This window comes from Vicugna pacos, chromosome 33 (genome assembly GCF_048564905.1).
Source record: "Vicugna pacos chromosome 33, VicPac4, whole genome shotgun sequence".
In the NCBI taxonomy this organism is placed as follows: Eukaryota; Metazoa; Chordata; class Mammalia; order Artiodactyla; family Camelidae; genus Vicugna; species Vicugna pacos.
Window position 1 is genome coordinate 15,640,236 of NC_133019.1, and position 16,279 is coordinate 15,656,514.

Consider the following 16,279-nt stretch of genomic DNA (forward strand, 5'->3'; position numbering starts at 1 on the left):
AGGGTCCACAATTCCTGCCTGTACATGTTTGTTTTTGTTTTATTTCTTCTACATCGCCCCTTTAGAAATCACTAATGAGTGTTTAAAATAATGAAATGTGTGTAACAGTTACGCCAAACATTTCACTGAAATGATAAAGCAGTTACTTGAAAAAAACGTATCAAGGAACACATTATAAAGAGAATGAGAAGAACACATGATGTACATAAGGACCAACAGCTACATATCTAAGTAAATGTATCTGTTGAATTCTAGGTGGGAAGTACAGAGGAAATGAAATGGAAAAAAAAAAAAGTTCATCTTCCCTGGAAACAATCAGTAACACAAAACCCCCTTCCCTGCCTCTTACCTGATCCAACCAATCACACATTTATTGAGAACTGACTATTTTTATGTGCTGTGATTCACCCCACCCACCCCTGACACAGATGTCTTCAACCCCTTTTCCTGCCACTTTCTTTATAGCATTGCTCCACGTCTGCCTGTCTACCTGTCTGTCTCCTGTTCCAAGCTCAGCCCTCATCACAGCCTTTGACTCAGAGCCCGGCTGCCCCCATGAAGGCTCTGGACCAACGGAGCAGACCTAGTCCTCACTCTGGAGGCCTTGAGACCTGTCAACGAGGCGCCATCAAGACACAGAATGGATCTGGCCCAGCGAAAACGTCTCCCTGTGGCCACGAAACCCTGCCCCCCAGCAAAGGCAGTGGCCTTTCCTGAAACGTTGAATAGGTATAATGGTTAATTACACGAGCATCCTCTGGGCTCATTTGGGTTTTTCATCTGCCCATCAAGGCTAACATAACGGCTGAACAAAAGCAGGACTCCTCTCCAACACAGACACAGCTGAAGAACAAACGCTTAAGAAATAAGATGAATGTCCTCTGAGAGTACAAAGATTTAACAAGTTATTTTTAGTTTCTAAGTACCTAGACACTAGGATGAAAAGAAACCTCAGAGAAAGAAAGACTCAATTGGAAAAATATGACAAAGTCGTGTATTGACAGTGAGCTATTTAAAGAATAACGTTAAGAATCACTGTCACCTCATGAAACCAAAATTGAAAATAACAGATGATAATGCACTTAAAAAATAACTTCTTATAATTGTTGCTATTAATCATTCTTAACCTAAGTAGTCTAGGGTGAACTTGCAAATGTGGAGCAAAGGACTGCCTGAGATGCCTGCTTATAATATTTTGTGCATTTAAAAAAACCCTGTCATCCTACCTCCTCCCTGCTCTCCAAATTTTAGACAATGTTAAGTAGTTTTCACTATGATGATAATAAAAATGCACAACTACTTGACTTTTTATAGGTCAGGGTATTCAAATTCTGTTCTGACTGTAACCTAAAAAGCTAAGAAGTCTTACCCACTCATAACTGGCATGAAATTTAGCAGGATTGAGGTTGTTGTTGCCAATTTGCCTTCTTGCACACCATTTGGTTTTCCCTCAATACAGCTGGACAAAGTTTCTGGGGAAATCAATACTTTTCATTATCCCTGAAGTCTATAATCCACACAGAGCAACTTCTGGATGATCACCAGAATGTCTGCAGTCCTTGGGGTTGGTTTCAAAGCAAACTGGACAGTTAAGACCTTTGTCGTGACAAGTAGACAGTCTGGGTTGGGGTCTGAGGGAGAAGGATGGGGGGAGGTTGGTATGGGTGCTGTGGGTCCGTCGAGCAGAATCCTGGGAGCAGAGGAGGGCTCTGTTTATTAATAACAGTGTAACTGACCTGAAGGCAGGACATCACGTTTGTGACTCAGGTTTCCTCAATCACGGTGTGAAGAACCCCTGTGGTGGAAAGGATGCTAACGTGGGAGTAACTTACATCTGAGCACTCACTGCATCTCGGGTTTTGTCTCAGCATCTTAGGCTACTCCCTCAGTTTCATGAGCCACGAAACGGCTTATGCAGATGAAGTGAAATACACAAAACTGTGTTTCGAGAGCGTTAGGAAAAAAAGATATTAATGCTGCCCTAATTTTGTAACATTTTCTTGGCACACAAAATATCGAAGGCCAATTTGCAAAGAGAAACATGTAATTTATGTATTCTCTACTCATTCGCAAAAGGATTTGCGGCAGAAAATAGAGAATTCCTTTTACAGGGAGTGCCCACTTGAACTCACCAAACACAGAAAATGTGATCTCCTATATTCATAAGGAGGCATATTTTTATAAACATTTTCCTATGAAATCTCTCATTGTTAAAAAGGTTCCAGTCATAATACTACATTTTAATCTGCTTTTTGGCCCCTTTCCCAAAACACAGTGGTACCTCTCCCAAAAAGGCTGGGAAACACTAACAAGACCCCGAATGAAGAATTTCACTGCCTGTTGCCAAACGTATTGAGAGTAGAAGTGATGAAAAAATGCCACCCTCTTTGCCAGCCTTGTCTGGGGTCAGCTTCTTCCCCGCACCTTCTAGAAAAATGTCTTTATCGACTGGTCTTGCTTGCTCTTTGCGATAAGCAGACTAACGTCTGACAGTCTGAACCCAAAGGGAAAGCCAGAAGCTTTTCTCTCCCTGAGTTGTTAAGTTTTAATAACTTGAAGTTAAAATGATTCTAACTGCTTGTTGCAGATGGAAGCTTTGTTTTGGAAGCACTTGAAAATACGTGCCAGCTGACCTGGCCCTGCTCTGGTTTCAGGTCCCCTCATCTGATGTCCTGTCATTTCTGCTGCCAGTCGGTGGCTTTGCAGAGCTGTGGGAAGTGTCTTGGAGAAGGGGCTGCAGCCCTGGGGCCCTGGGGCTGTCAGTCTATGATCTTTCTTTCCCTCTTCGATAACAAAGGCGCAAAGCAATAAAATTCCAGAGCAGTGGCACTGAAAGGACAAAAGATTATTTACCAAAAGGACGTAATACTCAAGCAGCAGGTGATTTTTAAGCCCCTTCGAGTAAGGCGCTGTAGTAAGCCCTGCAGAGGATGTCAGTTACTGTCAACAACCTCGCCGCCGAGAAGGGGGAGGGGATGATCAGACGTCAGCTGTGTATCCAAGCTATTTATCATGCCTGTGAACTTTTACAGAAGCCATCTATTTCCAGTTTGTCACTGGTATTTGCTCCAGAGCCATGGCTAGCTGGGATTAGAGAAGTCAGTTTAAATTTACGAGGGGGAAGAAGATATTTTTTATTCTCTTAGCAGCATAATTCCCTCTTTAAAAGAGATTCATCTACTAAACTGTCCACCTAAAATTGGTTAGGATGGTAGATTTTATATTATGTGTATTTTTACACAATTTAAAAGAGAGGGAGAGAGAGAAACATCACAGTGGTTCCTCTCCTATTGGGTAACTGTTTCCTCACTTCTTGGTTTCCTCCACCCTTGCTCTTCATCCACTATTTAACTGGGCACAATCTGAGTCTAAGCTTGGCCAGGTTTCTGCTACTGTTATTTGTTTTTGTTATTATTGTTATTTATTTCCCCCTCAGCTTTACTGAGATGTGATTGACAAATTAAAACTCTATCTATTTAAATTGGCAACATGATTTTTAAAAGATGTACAATGTGATGATTTAATATATACACATACATTGTGAAAGGATTACCACAATCCAGTTAATTAACACATCCATCCCCTCACATAGTTACCAAACAAACTAAAATTTGTAAGTTAAAGTCAGCTTACAAATGACAAAGCTTCTCTACAGCAAAGAAAAACTATCAACAAAATGAAAAGGCAACCTATGGAATGAGAGAAAATATTTATAAACCACATATCTGGTAATGGGTTAATATCCAAAATATATAAGGAACTCATACATCAATAGCAAAAAAAAAAGCAAATAATCTGATTAGAAAATGGACAAGGGGCCTGAATAGACATTTTCCCAAAGAAGACATGAATAGCCAACAGGTACATGAAAAAGTGCTCAACATCACCAATGACAGGGAAACACAAATCCAGACCACAATGAGGTGTCACCACATGTTATCGGGTTGGCTCTCATCAGAAAGGGTTGGTGAGGGTGCGGAGAAAAGGGAATCCCTGTACACTAGTGGTGGGAATGTAAACTGGTGCCACCACCATGGAAAACAGTGTGGCGGTTTGTCAAAAAACTAAACATCGATCTACCACGTTGTTATGTATTCTAAGCAAAATAAAGGCTTCTTCTGAGCATCCACAACATGGAAGAAGATCCCCAAGAGTGTGTAGCAGGGATCTCATGGCAGTTTCTCTGTTCTTCTGCTCTTGTTCTAGAACAATTTGGACCTTCACTTTGCCAGCTGGCTGGCTAATGGTAGAATATGTTAGTCCTGACTTTCTGGTCACCCTGTCCCTTACAGAATCTAAGACATTGCTGGCATCTTGGCAGTGGGGTGAGGGGGTGATTTTTTTTTTTTGATTCTTTGCATGGACGCTCAGAAATCATAAAAATTAAAACCAATGTCCTTTTGTTAACATAGAACTGGCAACAAGACAGCTCACACCTGCTATCAACTCTTTGCTTGCACATTTTGAACTTTTACCAGGAAAGTGAGGACCAAATACGTTGGTCCAAGCTGGACCACTGGCTAACGTTATAATAGTAAGCAAGCTTTAATTTCTGTGTTTATTTCCAAGCTGTTTTGTGTGTTTCATGATGGGTATCTGGATTAAAGTAACTTCTTTGGCTCACTCCCCCTGAACTTCAGTTGGGTGATGGGATCAGTGAACACAATGCAGAGACAGTGGCAGCTCAGAAACTCACAAGGCACACAAGGGGGCCCTCTGGCAGCCCCCCGCCCCAACTACTTCTCTTCCAGGACGACACTGGCTGTGGGTGCTAACTGCACGGGGGCCTCCTGTTAAGGTATCCATTTATTTGTTACGCCTCTTGAAAAATAACCTAAGTTGACAACTATTTGTTACATTCTGAATGTTTGCATCCCCTCAAAATTCATATATGTTGATATCCTAACCCCCTAAAGTGATGACATTAGGAGGCGGGGGCCTCTGGGAGGTGATTAGGTTGTAAGTGTGGAGCCCTCGTGATTAAGATCAGTGTTCTGGGAGAGAGTCCCCAGAGCGCTCCCTCACCCCTTCCAGCATGTAAGGTAACAGTAAGAACCCGGCCCTCAAGGAGGAGCAAGCCCTCGCTGGACATGCACCGTGATCTTGGACCTCCTGCCTTCAGAGCTGCAAGACACAAATGTTTGTTGTTTACACACCGCCCCCTCGCCCCCGCCCCAGTTTACGGTATTTTGTTATAACAGCCTGATCAGACTAAGACACTATCTTTTCCAAATTCCTTAATACAAAAAGGAGACTTTGGTGTCAAGTCGGGTACAATTCCCTTCCAAACTAGCTAAGACTTTCTCATTTTCTTCCCCCTCCTTTTTTTATTTTTTTAGTGAGACTGGAATTCGTCTTCCTATATGTTTCCTGATACTTGCACTACAGATACAAAATTTTAATGCACCAATAAATCCAAGTCCCATGAGGCAGAGACGGGGCTTAGTCCCCCACTGATGCTCCAGCCTTGATCAGTCAGGAAATACCAGTTGCTGAAACCTGAGTGCACGTCCGCACCAAGATCTCCGGGGTCACTGAAGTGAGATGCTCTCCGAGCCCAGCGGACCACGTCTTCCACCAGGGGGAGCAGGGATGCCACCACAGAGCCCGGGACACTTGGTGCAAAGCCATGGGAGGTGCCTGAAGAGGAAACTCAGAAAGTCCCCAGGCACAGCAAGGAAGAATTTAAACCAAAGCACAAGTGAAGAAGAACACATCTTGAGGTCCATGTACATAAATGCAATGACTAGACAAAGCCAAAATAGACCTTCTTTTTCCTGCTACTTTCATGTCGGGGGCATGTTACCTAGAGGGGTCTCCTCTGCTCCCCCCCAGCTACATCTCGCACGGGTGCCCGTCTCCAGGTTACTAACGTGGAGTTGGCCTGGCCACAATGCACCTCATCTTAGAAGCAGAAGGGCGAACGAGCCCAGCCAAACCCCTCTGCAATCCACCGCGGCAACGCTCTGAAACACGTCTATTTGCGCCTCTAACTCCAGGGAAAGGATCAGGGATGTGGGTTGTTTTGGATCTGGCACAAGTGCCACGATGACTTCACTCCAAAGTCTGGGCTGTGAGTCCACCTAAGAATGAAATAATTCTTCACAAACCACCATCAAATCACATAAATGGCAACAGAAGTGGAATATTCAAGGTCTCCACTTACTTCTCCAGACCAACTTGAACCTAAAAAGGGCAACAGTTTGAAACACTGGGCATCAAAACACACAGCTGATTTAAATGCAGACATTTGGCCCTTTCTGAGGCTCTCTGCGTGGACGAGAAGGCTGTGAGGTGGGGCAGCGGTGTGCAGGGGGATTCAAAAGGGCAGACGTGGACGACCAGTTTATCTCCATAGATCACGGAGATCACAGGGGCGATTTCAAAGCCCACTATCATCCAAAAGGAAAGATAATTCAAGAGGAGATCCAAGCCGCACAAGATTAAAAAAAAAAAAAAAACAAAAACACTCCCACATCAAACTAAAGCAGCCAGCCTTGAGTTGATTGAGCGAATGAAGCTTTGGAGAATAAATTATTCTTCCAGGGCTGCTGAAACAAGCACCAAGAAAAGACACTATTTCCTAGGTGGTTCCACCCTATCAAACTCCGGGCGCAACCTGCCAGTGTGTGCACGTCCGATTTAGGCGGTTCCTGGGAGCCTGCTGTTGGGCTAGGACTCCTGAGCAATCGCAACACGGAGATCCCCGAGAAGTGAACATGGCCCTGTTTTAGGTTTGCTCTACAGTGATCATCAGAGCAAATGGAAAGTTACATATAATTCGAGGGAGAAACAAAAGCGACAGATTTAAAGGCACAATGACAAGCTTCTACAAGGCAAGATGCTGATACATTTCCTTACCCGGCCCCGTGCACCCCCACCCCAGTCTACAGCGAAGGGTCAACAAGGATTCACCGAGCATCTAATTAAAAGAAAATCTATGGGTTTATCTAAAAAGAAACCAGACCCTTTCTACAAAGCTACCACTAGATCAGGAGATAGCAGTTTTAGATACAGAAAGATAAAAACCACAGTCGCTAACTAAGCAAACCCACTGAGTCTAAAATGCTTTCCGAAAGCTGGAGAATCCTGCGTATGAAGAAGGCGGGTGGCTCCATGCCCTAATCCTACTCTTCTAGGCAGAAAAGCTTTCAAGAAACTAACAAGTACTTTTTAAAAATTCCTCGACAGAGAGGCGAAGAGCATGTTAACTTTTGGGAGGAACAGAGATGGCTGGCCGCACTCAGCAAGACCCACGAGGAAGCTCTCATCATGTCTGTGGAGAGAGATCTTTCTCTCCATAATGGTAAACAATGAGCCTTGTCAGATTTTTCTTATTTTTCATTATGGAAACTGTTAAGTGCCACAGTACTTCAAGCACGCCGTGTGAATGGAAAACAAGATGGCACTCTGACTTCACGACAATGGTGAATCAAGTGTTCTGTCTGGCAGGAGAAATGTCATTAGCTCGCGAAGTGATCTAGCTGGTGTCATTTTTGAAACAGAGGTAATATGTCTATTTGAACTTACGAGAAAAACAATTGACTTTCTTTTCCGCCATCTACTTTCCGAGGTCAGAAGGAAAATATTTATGGTACCTTTTAAAAGCAATAACTTTCATACTCTGCCGCCACCCCCCTCAAGTAAACGTCACACAGAGTAAATCTTCCCACTGGCCAAACATGGAAAAAAGAAGTTCTTTCTTAAAAAGTCAGGGTAGGTAGGACTAACACCAGCCCCACACACAAATGGACCGTTAAGATAAAAATAGTTTATCGTTTCATTTACTCTCACAGGTTGGTCCTGCTTCAGCTGTGCCTCCAATTCAAGGTCATGGAAAATGTCCTGAAAGTAGAGTCTTCAGCTACCTAACAACAGACAGAATGTCCCCCAAGAGGTTATCTAGGCAATTTGCCAGTTTTGTGATTTTTTTCAGTCAAAGCCACTGTGTTGAGAGAGAAAGATTTTGTGTGTGTGTGTGCAGTACACACGAACTGTAGAGCTTAAAAACAAGATCTGCTATGAGAAAATTCAGACAAAAGCTAACTGAAATAGTAAGTGTATTCAAATCATCCTGCTCACTGTTCATGACGGAGATGAACTGTTTTTGATTATAAAGGATGCTTTTGAAATACTTTAGAGTGAAGAAATAGGTTGCAAGACATATAGAGTATTAGCTATTTTTAAAACTGTGTTTTTGAAATGAGTATGCACAGGAAAATGTGTGGAAGGGTAGACAGCATGGTTTCAATATTGGCTTCTATTTTCAGTCATATTTCCTGAAGAATAATTTATGTACAGTAAAATTCACTATTTTTCTATACAGCCCTATGGATTTTGACAAATGCATACAGTCATATGGCCACCCCACCCCCCCCAATCAAGATGTAGAGCACTTCCATCACTCCAGAAAGTTCCTTTGTGTCCGTCTGTGGTCCACCCCTCCCCCTCCCCCAGCCCCTGGCCATCCATGGTCGCTTTTCCTTCCTTTATCATTATTGCTCTATATCATTGCTTTATTCCCGAGCATCACACAAATGGAATCATACAGTAAGCTGTCTTTTGATTAACATTGGCTTTTCCTTCCTGGAATCTGGGATCACAGGTGATGATTTATTGATTCTTGTTACCTTCCTTTCCTATATTTCTAATTTCTCATTGCAACTACTTTCACCATTTAGAAAAGACACAGTAAAAACTAATTAATTGTGACAGGCCTGTGGTTAAACACACAAAGCCATAGACCACATGTGAGAACAAATGGCGTATAAGATATTAAGACTGGAATTAACTTCACCAGTGTTAACTTCGAGAGGCAATAGAGAATCAGCCAGGGCTTGGCAAAAATCCTAGCTGTGCAACGTACCAGTGGTGTGGCTTTGGGCAGATTATTTAGCATATTTCAGCTCTGATGTCCTCATATTTAAAAGAGGGACTCAAACAATGTCTCATGAAGTTACTGTAAGGATTAGATGAGACTATGATGTAGGCCACTGGCACTTGGTAAACTTTAGCACTAAAATTATGTTTATTATTTATATGGCTGTTCTTATCAGTATTAATATCATTAAGTAGACTGTGGGAGGTTTTGGTGTACAAAAGAGCATTCTAGGCCCAGGAGAAGAGCCACAAGGAGAGAGGAGGGCAAGTAGGGGCAGAAGGAAGGGGCTGGGTCACAGATTCATGCTTTGAGTCTCAAAACTAAACTGTAGACGTTTTGGTACAGAAAATGTAAAGCTTCTGGCTCTTCTAAACTAAGTTCCCATCTTTTTGTGATGATTTCTCAGTGAATTCAAACACCTGTGGTTTTATACTCTTGGAATTTTAAAAGTGACAGTTCATTATTCAAGGCTCCTTGGAAAACAGAATGTTAATAGTAAAGACCAGCCACCCTTACAATGTCAATCCATATTTTCTTAACTATTTAGAACCCAGAAATCCTTCAGTGAAAATATACATTTGAATTTATCTGATTCTCTCCCCATCACCCGCCATGAACTGCCCACTATGTGACGTGAATTAAGGGGGTTGAGGGTAGCCGATTACACAGGCAGCAGTGTAAACAAGAACATGACACTTAAGATCCAGGCACAACAAGACCGAGAAATCACAGGTGTTCATCCCTGCAAGGTTTTTGGTTGTCGGAGGCTCTTCGGGCAAGAACCAGCTCATAAAAAGCAAATAGGATCCACCTTTCTCCTCCCAAGACTGTGATACATGCCAGGAAGTGAGTAAGTCTGTCTCTCTTGGGACGTTCCCAAATGTTTTGATTGAAATAGAACATCTCATTTAATTTTCATCCTCAGGATGGATTCATAATTCATGAACCAGGCTTTTCATAATAAATGGCAACTGAATTAAAAACACATCTGCTGTCTTGGGCCAAATATATACATATATTAAAAGCAGGGCTACTGGCTTCATGCATTTTGGCCAAAAAAATCATTACAGCCACAGCTAGTTCATATCCATACATTCATATGTGTACATCTCTCTGTGTATGCATGTGCGTGTGTAAATGTTCACGCAGCATACGTTACTGAGAAATCTCACAGGCCAAGGAATGATCTCCCAAGCTTCAGGCCTCTCTCTCAGATGCTTGCTCAACTACAGGAGATGGTTGCTTTGACTGGAAAGATCTTAGCATCTCCACATCCTACCTGTCATTCAAGATTCAGCTCACGTGCCACTTCTCCATCAAGCCCCCAGCAATTTCCTTGCACTGGAAATGACCTTCTCCTTTCTACCTGGGATTCATTATTTATATACCTGTCTTCTCCCCATGATGGAACAAAAGGTTCCCTGAGAGCAGAGCCCGTGGAAAGCTATCATTTGTATCTCTCTCCCCACTCCAGTGCCTAGCACAGTACTTGGTACCAATGAGGGGCTCAATATAAATTTTCAGGATGAAATGAATAAATGATACTTTATTCCATCTCAATCATCAATTTTTGTTCTCATAAGATAGCAATGGCTGAACAATCCAGAAAATGGGACTGGAAAATACAACTTCGGTAACATTCTAATTTCCAGTTCCTGGCTCCTCCTGAAATCTTGTTAATTTTTCAACATTCACATCAAATAGTCCATGGATCTCCAGGCCCAACTCCAGTAAAACAAAAAGAATCTGAGCGTTGAGGGTTTAAAAAGAAACTTGTTTTGGATAGTACAGAGTGCTTGGATTGAGATTTATGAGAGTGTTAAGAAATGATTTGTCTTCCATATGATTTCAGGTTAACAAAGAACTTTCTGTCCAGATGTGAATTTACTAATCACAAGGAGCTTCTGCTTTTTAAGGCATTTCCACACTGTTTTCCATGATGCCTGCACCAAACTGCATTCCCACCAGCAGTGGAGGAGGGCTCCCTTTTCTCCACAGCCTCTCCAGCATTTGCCATGTGTGGACTTTTGAATGATGGCCATTCTGACTGGGGTGAGGTGATACCTCATTGTAGTTTTGATTTGCATTTCTCTGATAATGAGAGCTATCAAGCATTTTTTCATGTGTCTCTTGGCTATCTGTATGTCTTCATTAAAGAATTGTTTATTTAAGTCTTTTGACCATTTTTTGACAAGGTTATTTGTTTGTTTGTTATTTGAGTTGTATAAGGTGTTTGTTTATTCTGGAAATTAAGCCTCTGTCAGTCACATTGTTTGCAAATACTTTTTTTTCAGTTCCGTAGGTTGTCTTTTCATTTTGTTTATAGTTTCCTTTGCTGTGCAAAAGCTTCTAAGTTTAATTAGGTCCCATTTGTTTATTTTTGCTTTTATTTCTATAGCCTGGGTAGACTGCCCTAGGAGAACATGGCTGAGATTTATGTCAGAAAATGTTTTGCCTATGTTGTCTTCTAGGAGGTTTATAGTATCTTGTCTTATGTTTAAGTCTTTAAGCCGTTTTGAGTTTATTTTTGTGTATGGTGTGAGGGAGGGTCCTAACTTCACTGATTTACATGTCGCTCTCCAACCTCCCCAACAGCATTTGCTGAACAGGCTGCCTTTTTTCCATCGTATATTCTTGCATCCTTTGTCGAAGATTAATTGACCAAAGCATGTTGAGTTTATTTTTGGGCTCTCTATTGATCCATATGTCTGCTTTTGCACCAACACTACACTGTTTTGATTACTGCAGCTCTGTAGTATTGTCTGAAGTCTGGGAGGGTTATTCCTCCAGCGCCATTCTTTTTCTTCAGTTTTGCTTTGGCAGTTCTGGGTCCTTTGTGATTCCATATAAATTTTAGGATTATTTGTTCTAGTTCTGTGAAAAAATGTCCTGCCTGGGTAATTTGATGGGGATTTCATTAAATCTGTAAATTGCTTTGGGTAGTATGGCCATTTTAACAAAATTAATTCTTCCAGTCCGAGAGCATGTGATATCTTTCCATTTCTTTAAATCATTTTTCATTTCCTTAACCAATGCTTTTTAGTTCTCTGCATAAAAGTCTTTCACCAACTTGGTCAGGTTTATTCCTAAGTATTTTTTTTGGATGTAATTTTAAAAGGGATTTTTTTTTAACTTTCCTTTTCTGGTATTTCATTGTTAGTGTAAAAAAATGCAACAGGTTTCTGTATGTTAATCTCGTATCCTGCTACCTTGCTGAATTTGTTCATCAGTTCTAGTAGCTTTTGTGTGGAGCCTTTAGGGTTTCCTATATGTAGCATCATGCCATCTGCATATAGTGACAATTTTGGGAGTCTGGGATTTGTAGACACTAACTACTATATATAAAACAAATAAACAGCAAGGTCCTAGTGTACAGCATAGGGAACTATATTCAATATCTTGTAATAACCTATAATGAAAAAGAATATAAAAAAGAATATATACATGTGTGTATGTATAACTGGACCACTATGCTGCACACCAGAAATTAAGAACATTGTAAGCCTACTATATGCAATTAAAAAAGTAGCAGCTTCTGAGTTATAATCAATTAAATGACCTGCATGAGAGATGAGCCAAGAAAGAGAATACATGTCTCTTCCCTTTTCCCAAACTAAGTACTATGTGGGAGGATAACTTCCTCCCAACTTCTGATAAAGCAATTACCCAGAAAGACAGAGAGTGCTGAACAATACTTATCCCAATTTGGCATTTCTCTTCTTTCTTGAAGCGTCGAACACTTAAAAGTTAGGGAAACAAACGTGGCATCCTTCAGTGCTCTACTCCAAGACAACTAGCATTCAGTGACTACACGATGTGTGGCTTTGCCTGCCTTTGCTCAACCAGTCCTCATAACAAGGTGGATTCCCACTTAACCCATTTTACAGATGATAATACTGAGGCTTACATTATTCAAAATTATGCATACACTACAGTCCACAAAGCAGAAAACATTCCTTAAGTCAGAGCTTACTTCCTACAAGTTAATATTTAAAATACAATATTAAAGTTTGGGGACAATATTGACATCACGGACAATGTTGGTCAATTCATTTTCAGTGGACTCAAATGAAGGCAACCTATCTTCTAACTGCTAAAGAGTTTGGGGGAATTTATCTTCAAATGATCATAGAAGTTACAGAACATTCTGAATTTCACCCAGGAGTTAATCATCTCTGAGAAAAGGGTAACGCAAGTTTAATAACACGAAAGTCACAGCTGACTTGGGGACTTCTACTGAATTCTCTTCCTAGGATTGCTCCGGAGGACTCTAGCACCTGAGTTTACACCATCTGGTCAACCTAGAACATCTCCAGTTGTTGTCTTTTCTTTCTTAAAACTAAACCTCAGAGGCATTTACTGAGCGCTTACTCAAAAAGTGTGGAGCATTGCACGTATTATTCTACTGTATTCTCACCATTTGATCAAATTAGTATCTTAAACCTCTTGAGGGCCCTCGATGTCCATCCAGAGAGATTAACCTTCTTGGCTTTGAACCACACAGCTAGTAAGTAAGAAGTGGAAAGGCAATAAGAACCCAGGGGTTCCTAACTTTAAAACTGAGGCTTTTTCAACTACACCCATCTTCCCAAGTATTTTTGCCTTCTAGACATCCAAGCGCAAAAGGTCAAGTCCATCTAGTTTCTTTTCAGGATACAACTGTTATCTTAATGTTCATCTTCATCATTAATTCACCAAACTGAACTGAATGCTGCAAATATCTTTTTTTTACCTAAGAAATCATGGTGTCAAACAAACGGATGGAGTTCTGATTCCAATGCCATTACTCCGAGAATGAGGAGGAGAAACCACAAGCAACTGTTGATCGCGTATCTCAGTCCACACCACACAACTGCCGCTTCGCTGCCTGCCGTTTTTACATTCTCTTTGGACTTTTTTAGAAACAGATGGGCTAGTGACTGGTCTATTACCAGTTCCAACGTGTGCAGCTGGAGTGTCCCACAATTGCAGACACAGCCATCTTCTGAATAATTTCTCCTGCCACAAACTGCTGCTTCTGCTGTAATAATCCCCTTAGTGGACCTAGAGAGCATTCTTTCCATTCCAAGAGCCATGGGTCTGTTTATTTTAAGCCACAATGTCCTTTTGTATTTCAGCTAAAAAAGTACTTCAGACATGCGGACCACCTGATCTTTGTTTTGTCTCTCCCAAGGCAGATATACCAGATGATAATATTTGGGTTAAAGGACATTTTATCTTCAGCTGTCATGAAAAAAAGAAAACCAGGATAGGAGACATCTGAACTTTTTTTTTTCCCACTTATTAAGTCTGGGAGCCTTCATGGGTAGGGTATCCCACTGAGCTGCCCATTTTATTATATCAACTTTTAGACTCCCCAGAGGCCAAATTTGTACCAACCACCAACTTTGACCAACCACATTTTGACCATGAAGCCATGCATGCAGAAGTTTTCAGAGTTAAGATGTTTGTTGTTATGGGGGAAAAAATCTAGATCTCTGTCCAAATACTTTTTTTTTTTGTTTGAGTGCTTTACAACCATAAAGTCCTCATCTGATAAAATGGTACCTGTGAATATTTAGAAATAACTGAAATCACAATATACAGAAGAAAAAACTCAATTTGTCATCGATGGGAGGGGATTTAGTTTTTTTTCAGATAATCTTTTTCTCTCTGTGGGAAAGACTGCACCAATCAGCCAAATAAGTAAATAAATACCTTACAACCTATTAAAATTATTAGATTTTTATTATAGTTATGCAAGCTGTGTAACTCTGAAGAAACTAGGTAGTTTTCAGGGATGACGAAGTTATGTTAACACATACTTTTCTTATTTTTCAAATGCATCATTATTATAACAGCTTTACTGAGTTATAATTCAGATACCAAATAATTCAGCCTTCTAAAGTTCAGTGGTTTTTAGTATATTCATAGAGGAATTGTGCAACCATTACCACTGTCTAATTTTAGAACATTTTTATCATCCCTAAAATGTACCCAGTGGCTGTCACTCCCTCTTCTGTCTCCCTAGACCCTAACAACCGCTAATCAATTTTCTACCTGTATCGATTTGCCTATTATGGACATTTCATACCAATGAAATCGATAATATGCAGTCTTTGTAACTGGCTTCTTTCACTTAGCATAATGTTTTCAAGGGTCATCTGTGAGGCAGCAGTACATCAGTACTTTGTTTCTTTTTATGGACAAATAATCTTCCACTGTATGAATGTTCACCTTTGTATTAGTTGATGGAAGGTACACCTTTTTATTTATACATTCATCAGTTGGAAGTTTGGTTCATTTCCACCTTTTGACTATCGTGAGTTATGCGGCTATGGACATTGTGCACAAGTTTGTGCACGGTTACACGTCAAGCATCTCGTTTTTAATGAAAATCACAATCTTTGGGGAAGGAAGAAATGTCACAGTGTGACTGAGATCACATGTCCTGCAAGCTCATGGCACATCCCAAGTGTGAGCAAAATGTGCCCACTGGACCCACAGTCCTCAAACCTCATCATTTCCTGCATTGTGAAGTGGAGAGATGTTTGAGCCAGACCCTAATGACCTTCTTTTACAGAAAATGCTGTTGGGGATGAAAATGACCTCCAACTGTAATTCTCACTAATGACCGAATCCGGTCAATATGCAAATCAGATTTTTATGAACGGTTTCCTCCCACTGTGACACGTCATCTCATCCAAATGGAAAGAACTCATTCAAGTAAACACATAAGTTAATAAAACTGTAACTCAATCTATTTTACTAAAATAGTCCTAGGAAAGAACCTACACAGTTAAAGTGCACTTGATTTCTATGTCGATTAAATATCAAAGGCAGGTTTTCCCAGTGTCTGAAGGGCCAGTCAGAGATTAGACATTAACTTCTTCACCCTCAAGTAAAATAATATTAGAGAATTCAAGTGCGTGAGACTCAATTTAGTCCAAAACTGGAGGTTCAAAAGATCAGTAATTATGAGGCTACAGAGGACAAAGGAATGTTTGCATCCTCCGAATTAGCAGAGGTGGTTTGCTAACTAGCGCCTGCAGACAATGAGCAATTACCCCCGTCCAGCTTTGTTCTCATTCGAAAGGGACTTCGACCAAGCTGAAAGGCGGCCAGGAGCCAAGAATCCTGCAGCCAACCCCTGTTGTCATTTCTACAACTGGATCTGCATTTTTCCTAAAGGAATTCAAAAGTCACAAATCGAAGATGCTGTTCCACACGTGTGTCATCGTGGTTGTTTCCATTAGTGAAATCAGAGCATCTGAATTTCTTGTAATTAAAAAAAAAAAGGAAACCACAGAAGCAGCATCAGAGTCTGTGTGACTAGACAGGCCTTTTAGTGGCGCAGCATAAATCACTGTTGCTGTTCTCGCTCCTACAAACAAAAGAAGATTGCCCGTCCCTCCTCCC

General features: G+C 41.0%; 1 protein-coding gene across 5 annotated transcripts in view; it reads right to left on the reverse strand.

Annotated features, from left to right (window-relative positions):
• Window positions 1-16,279, reverse strand: part of NCAM1 (neural cell adhesion molecule 1) — a 294,609-nt gene that overhangs the window by 140,616 nt on the left and 137,714 nt on the right. The gene's annotated exons all lie outside the window — the stretch shown is intronic.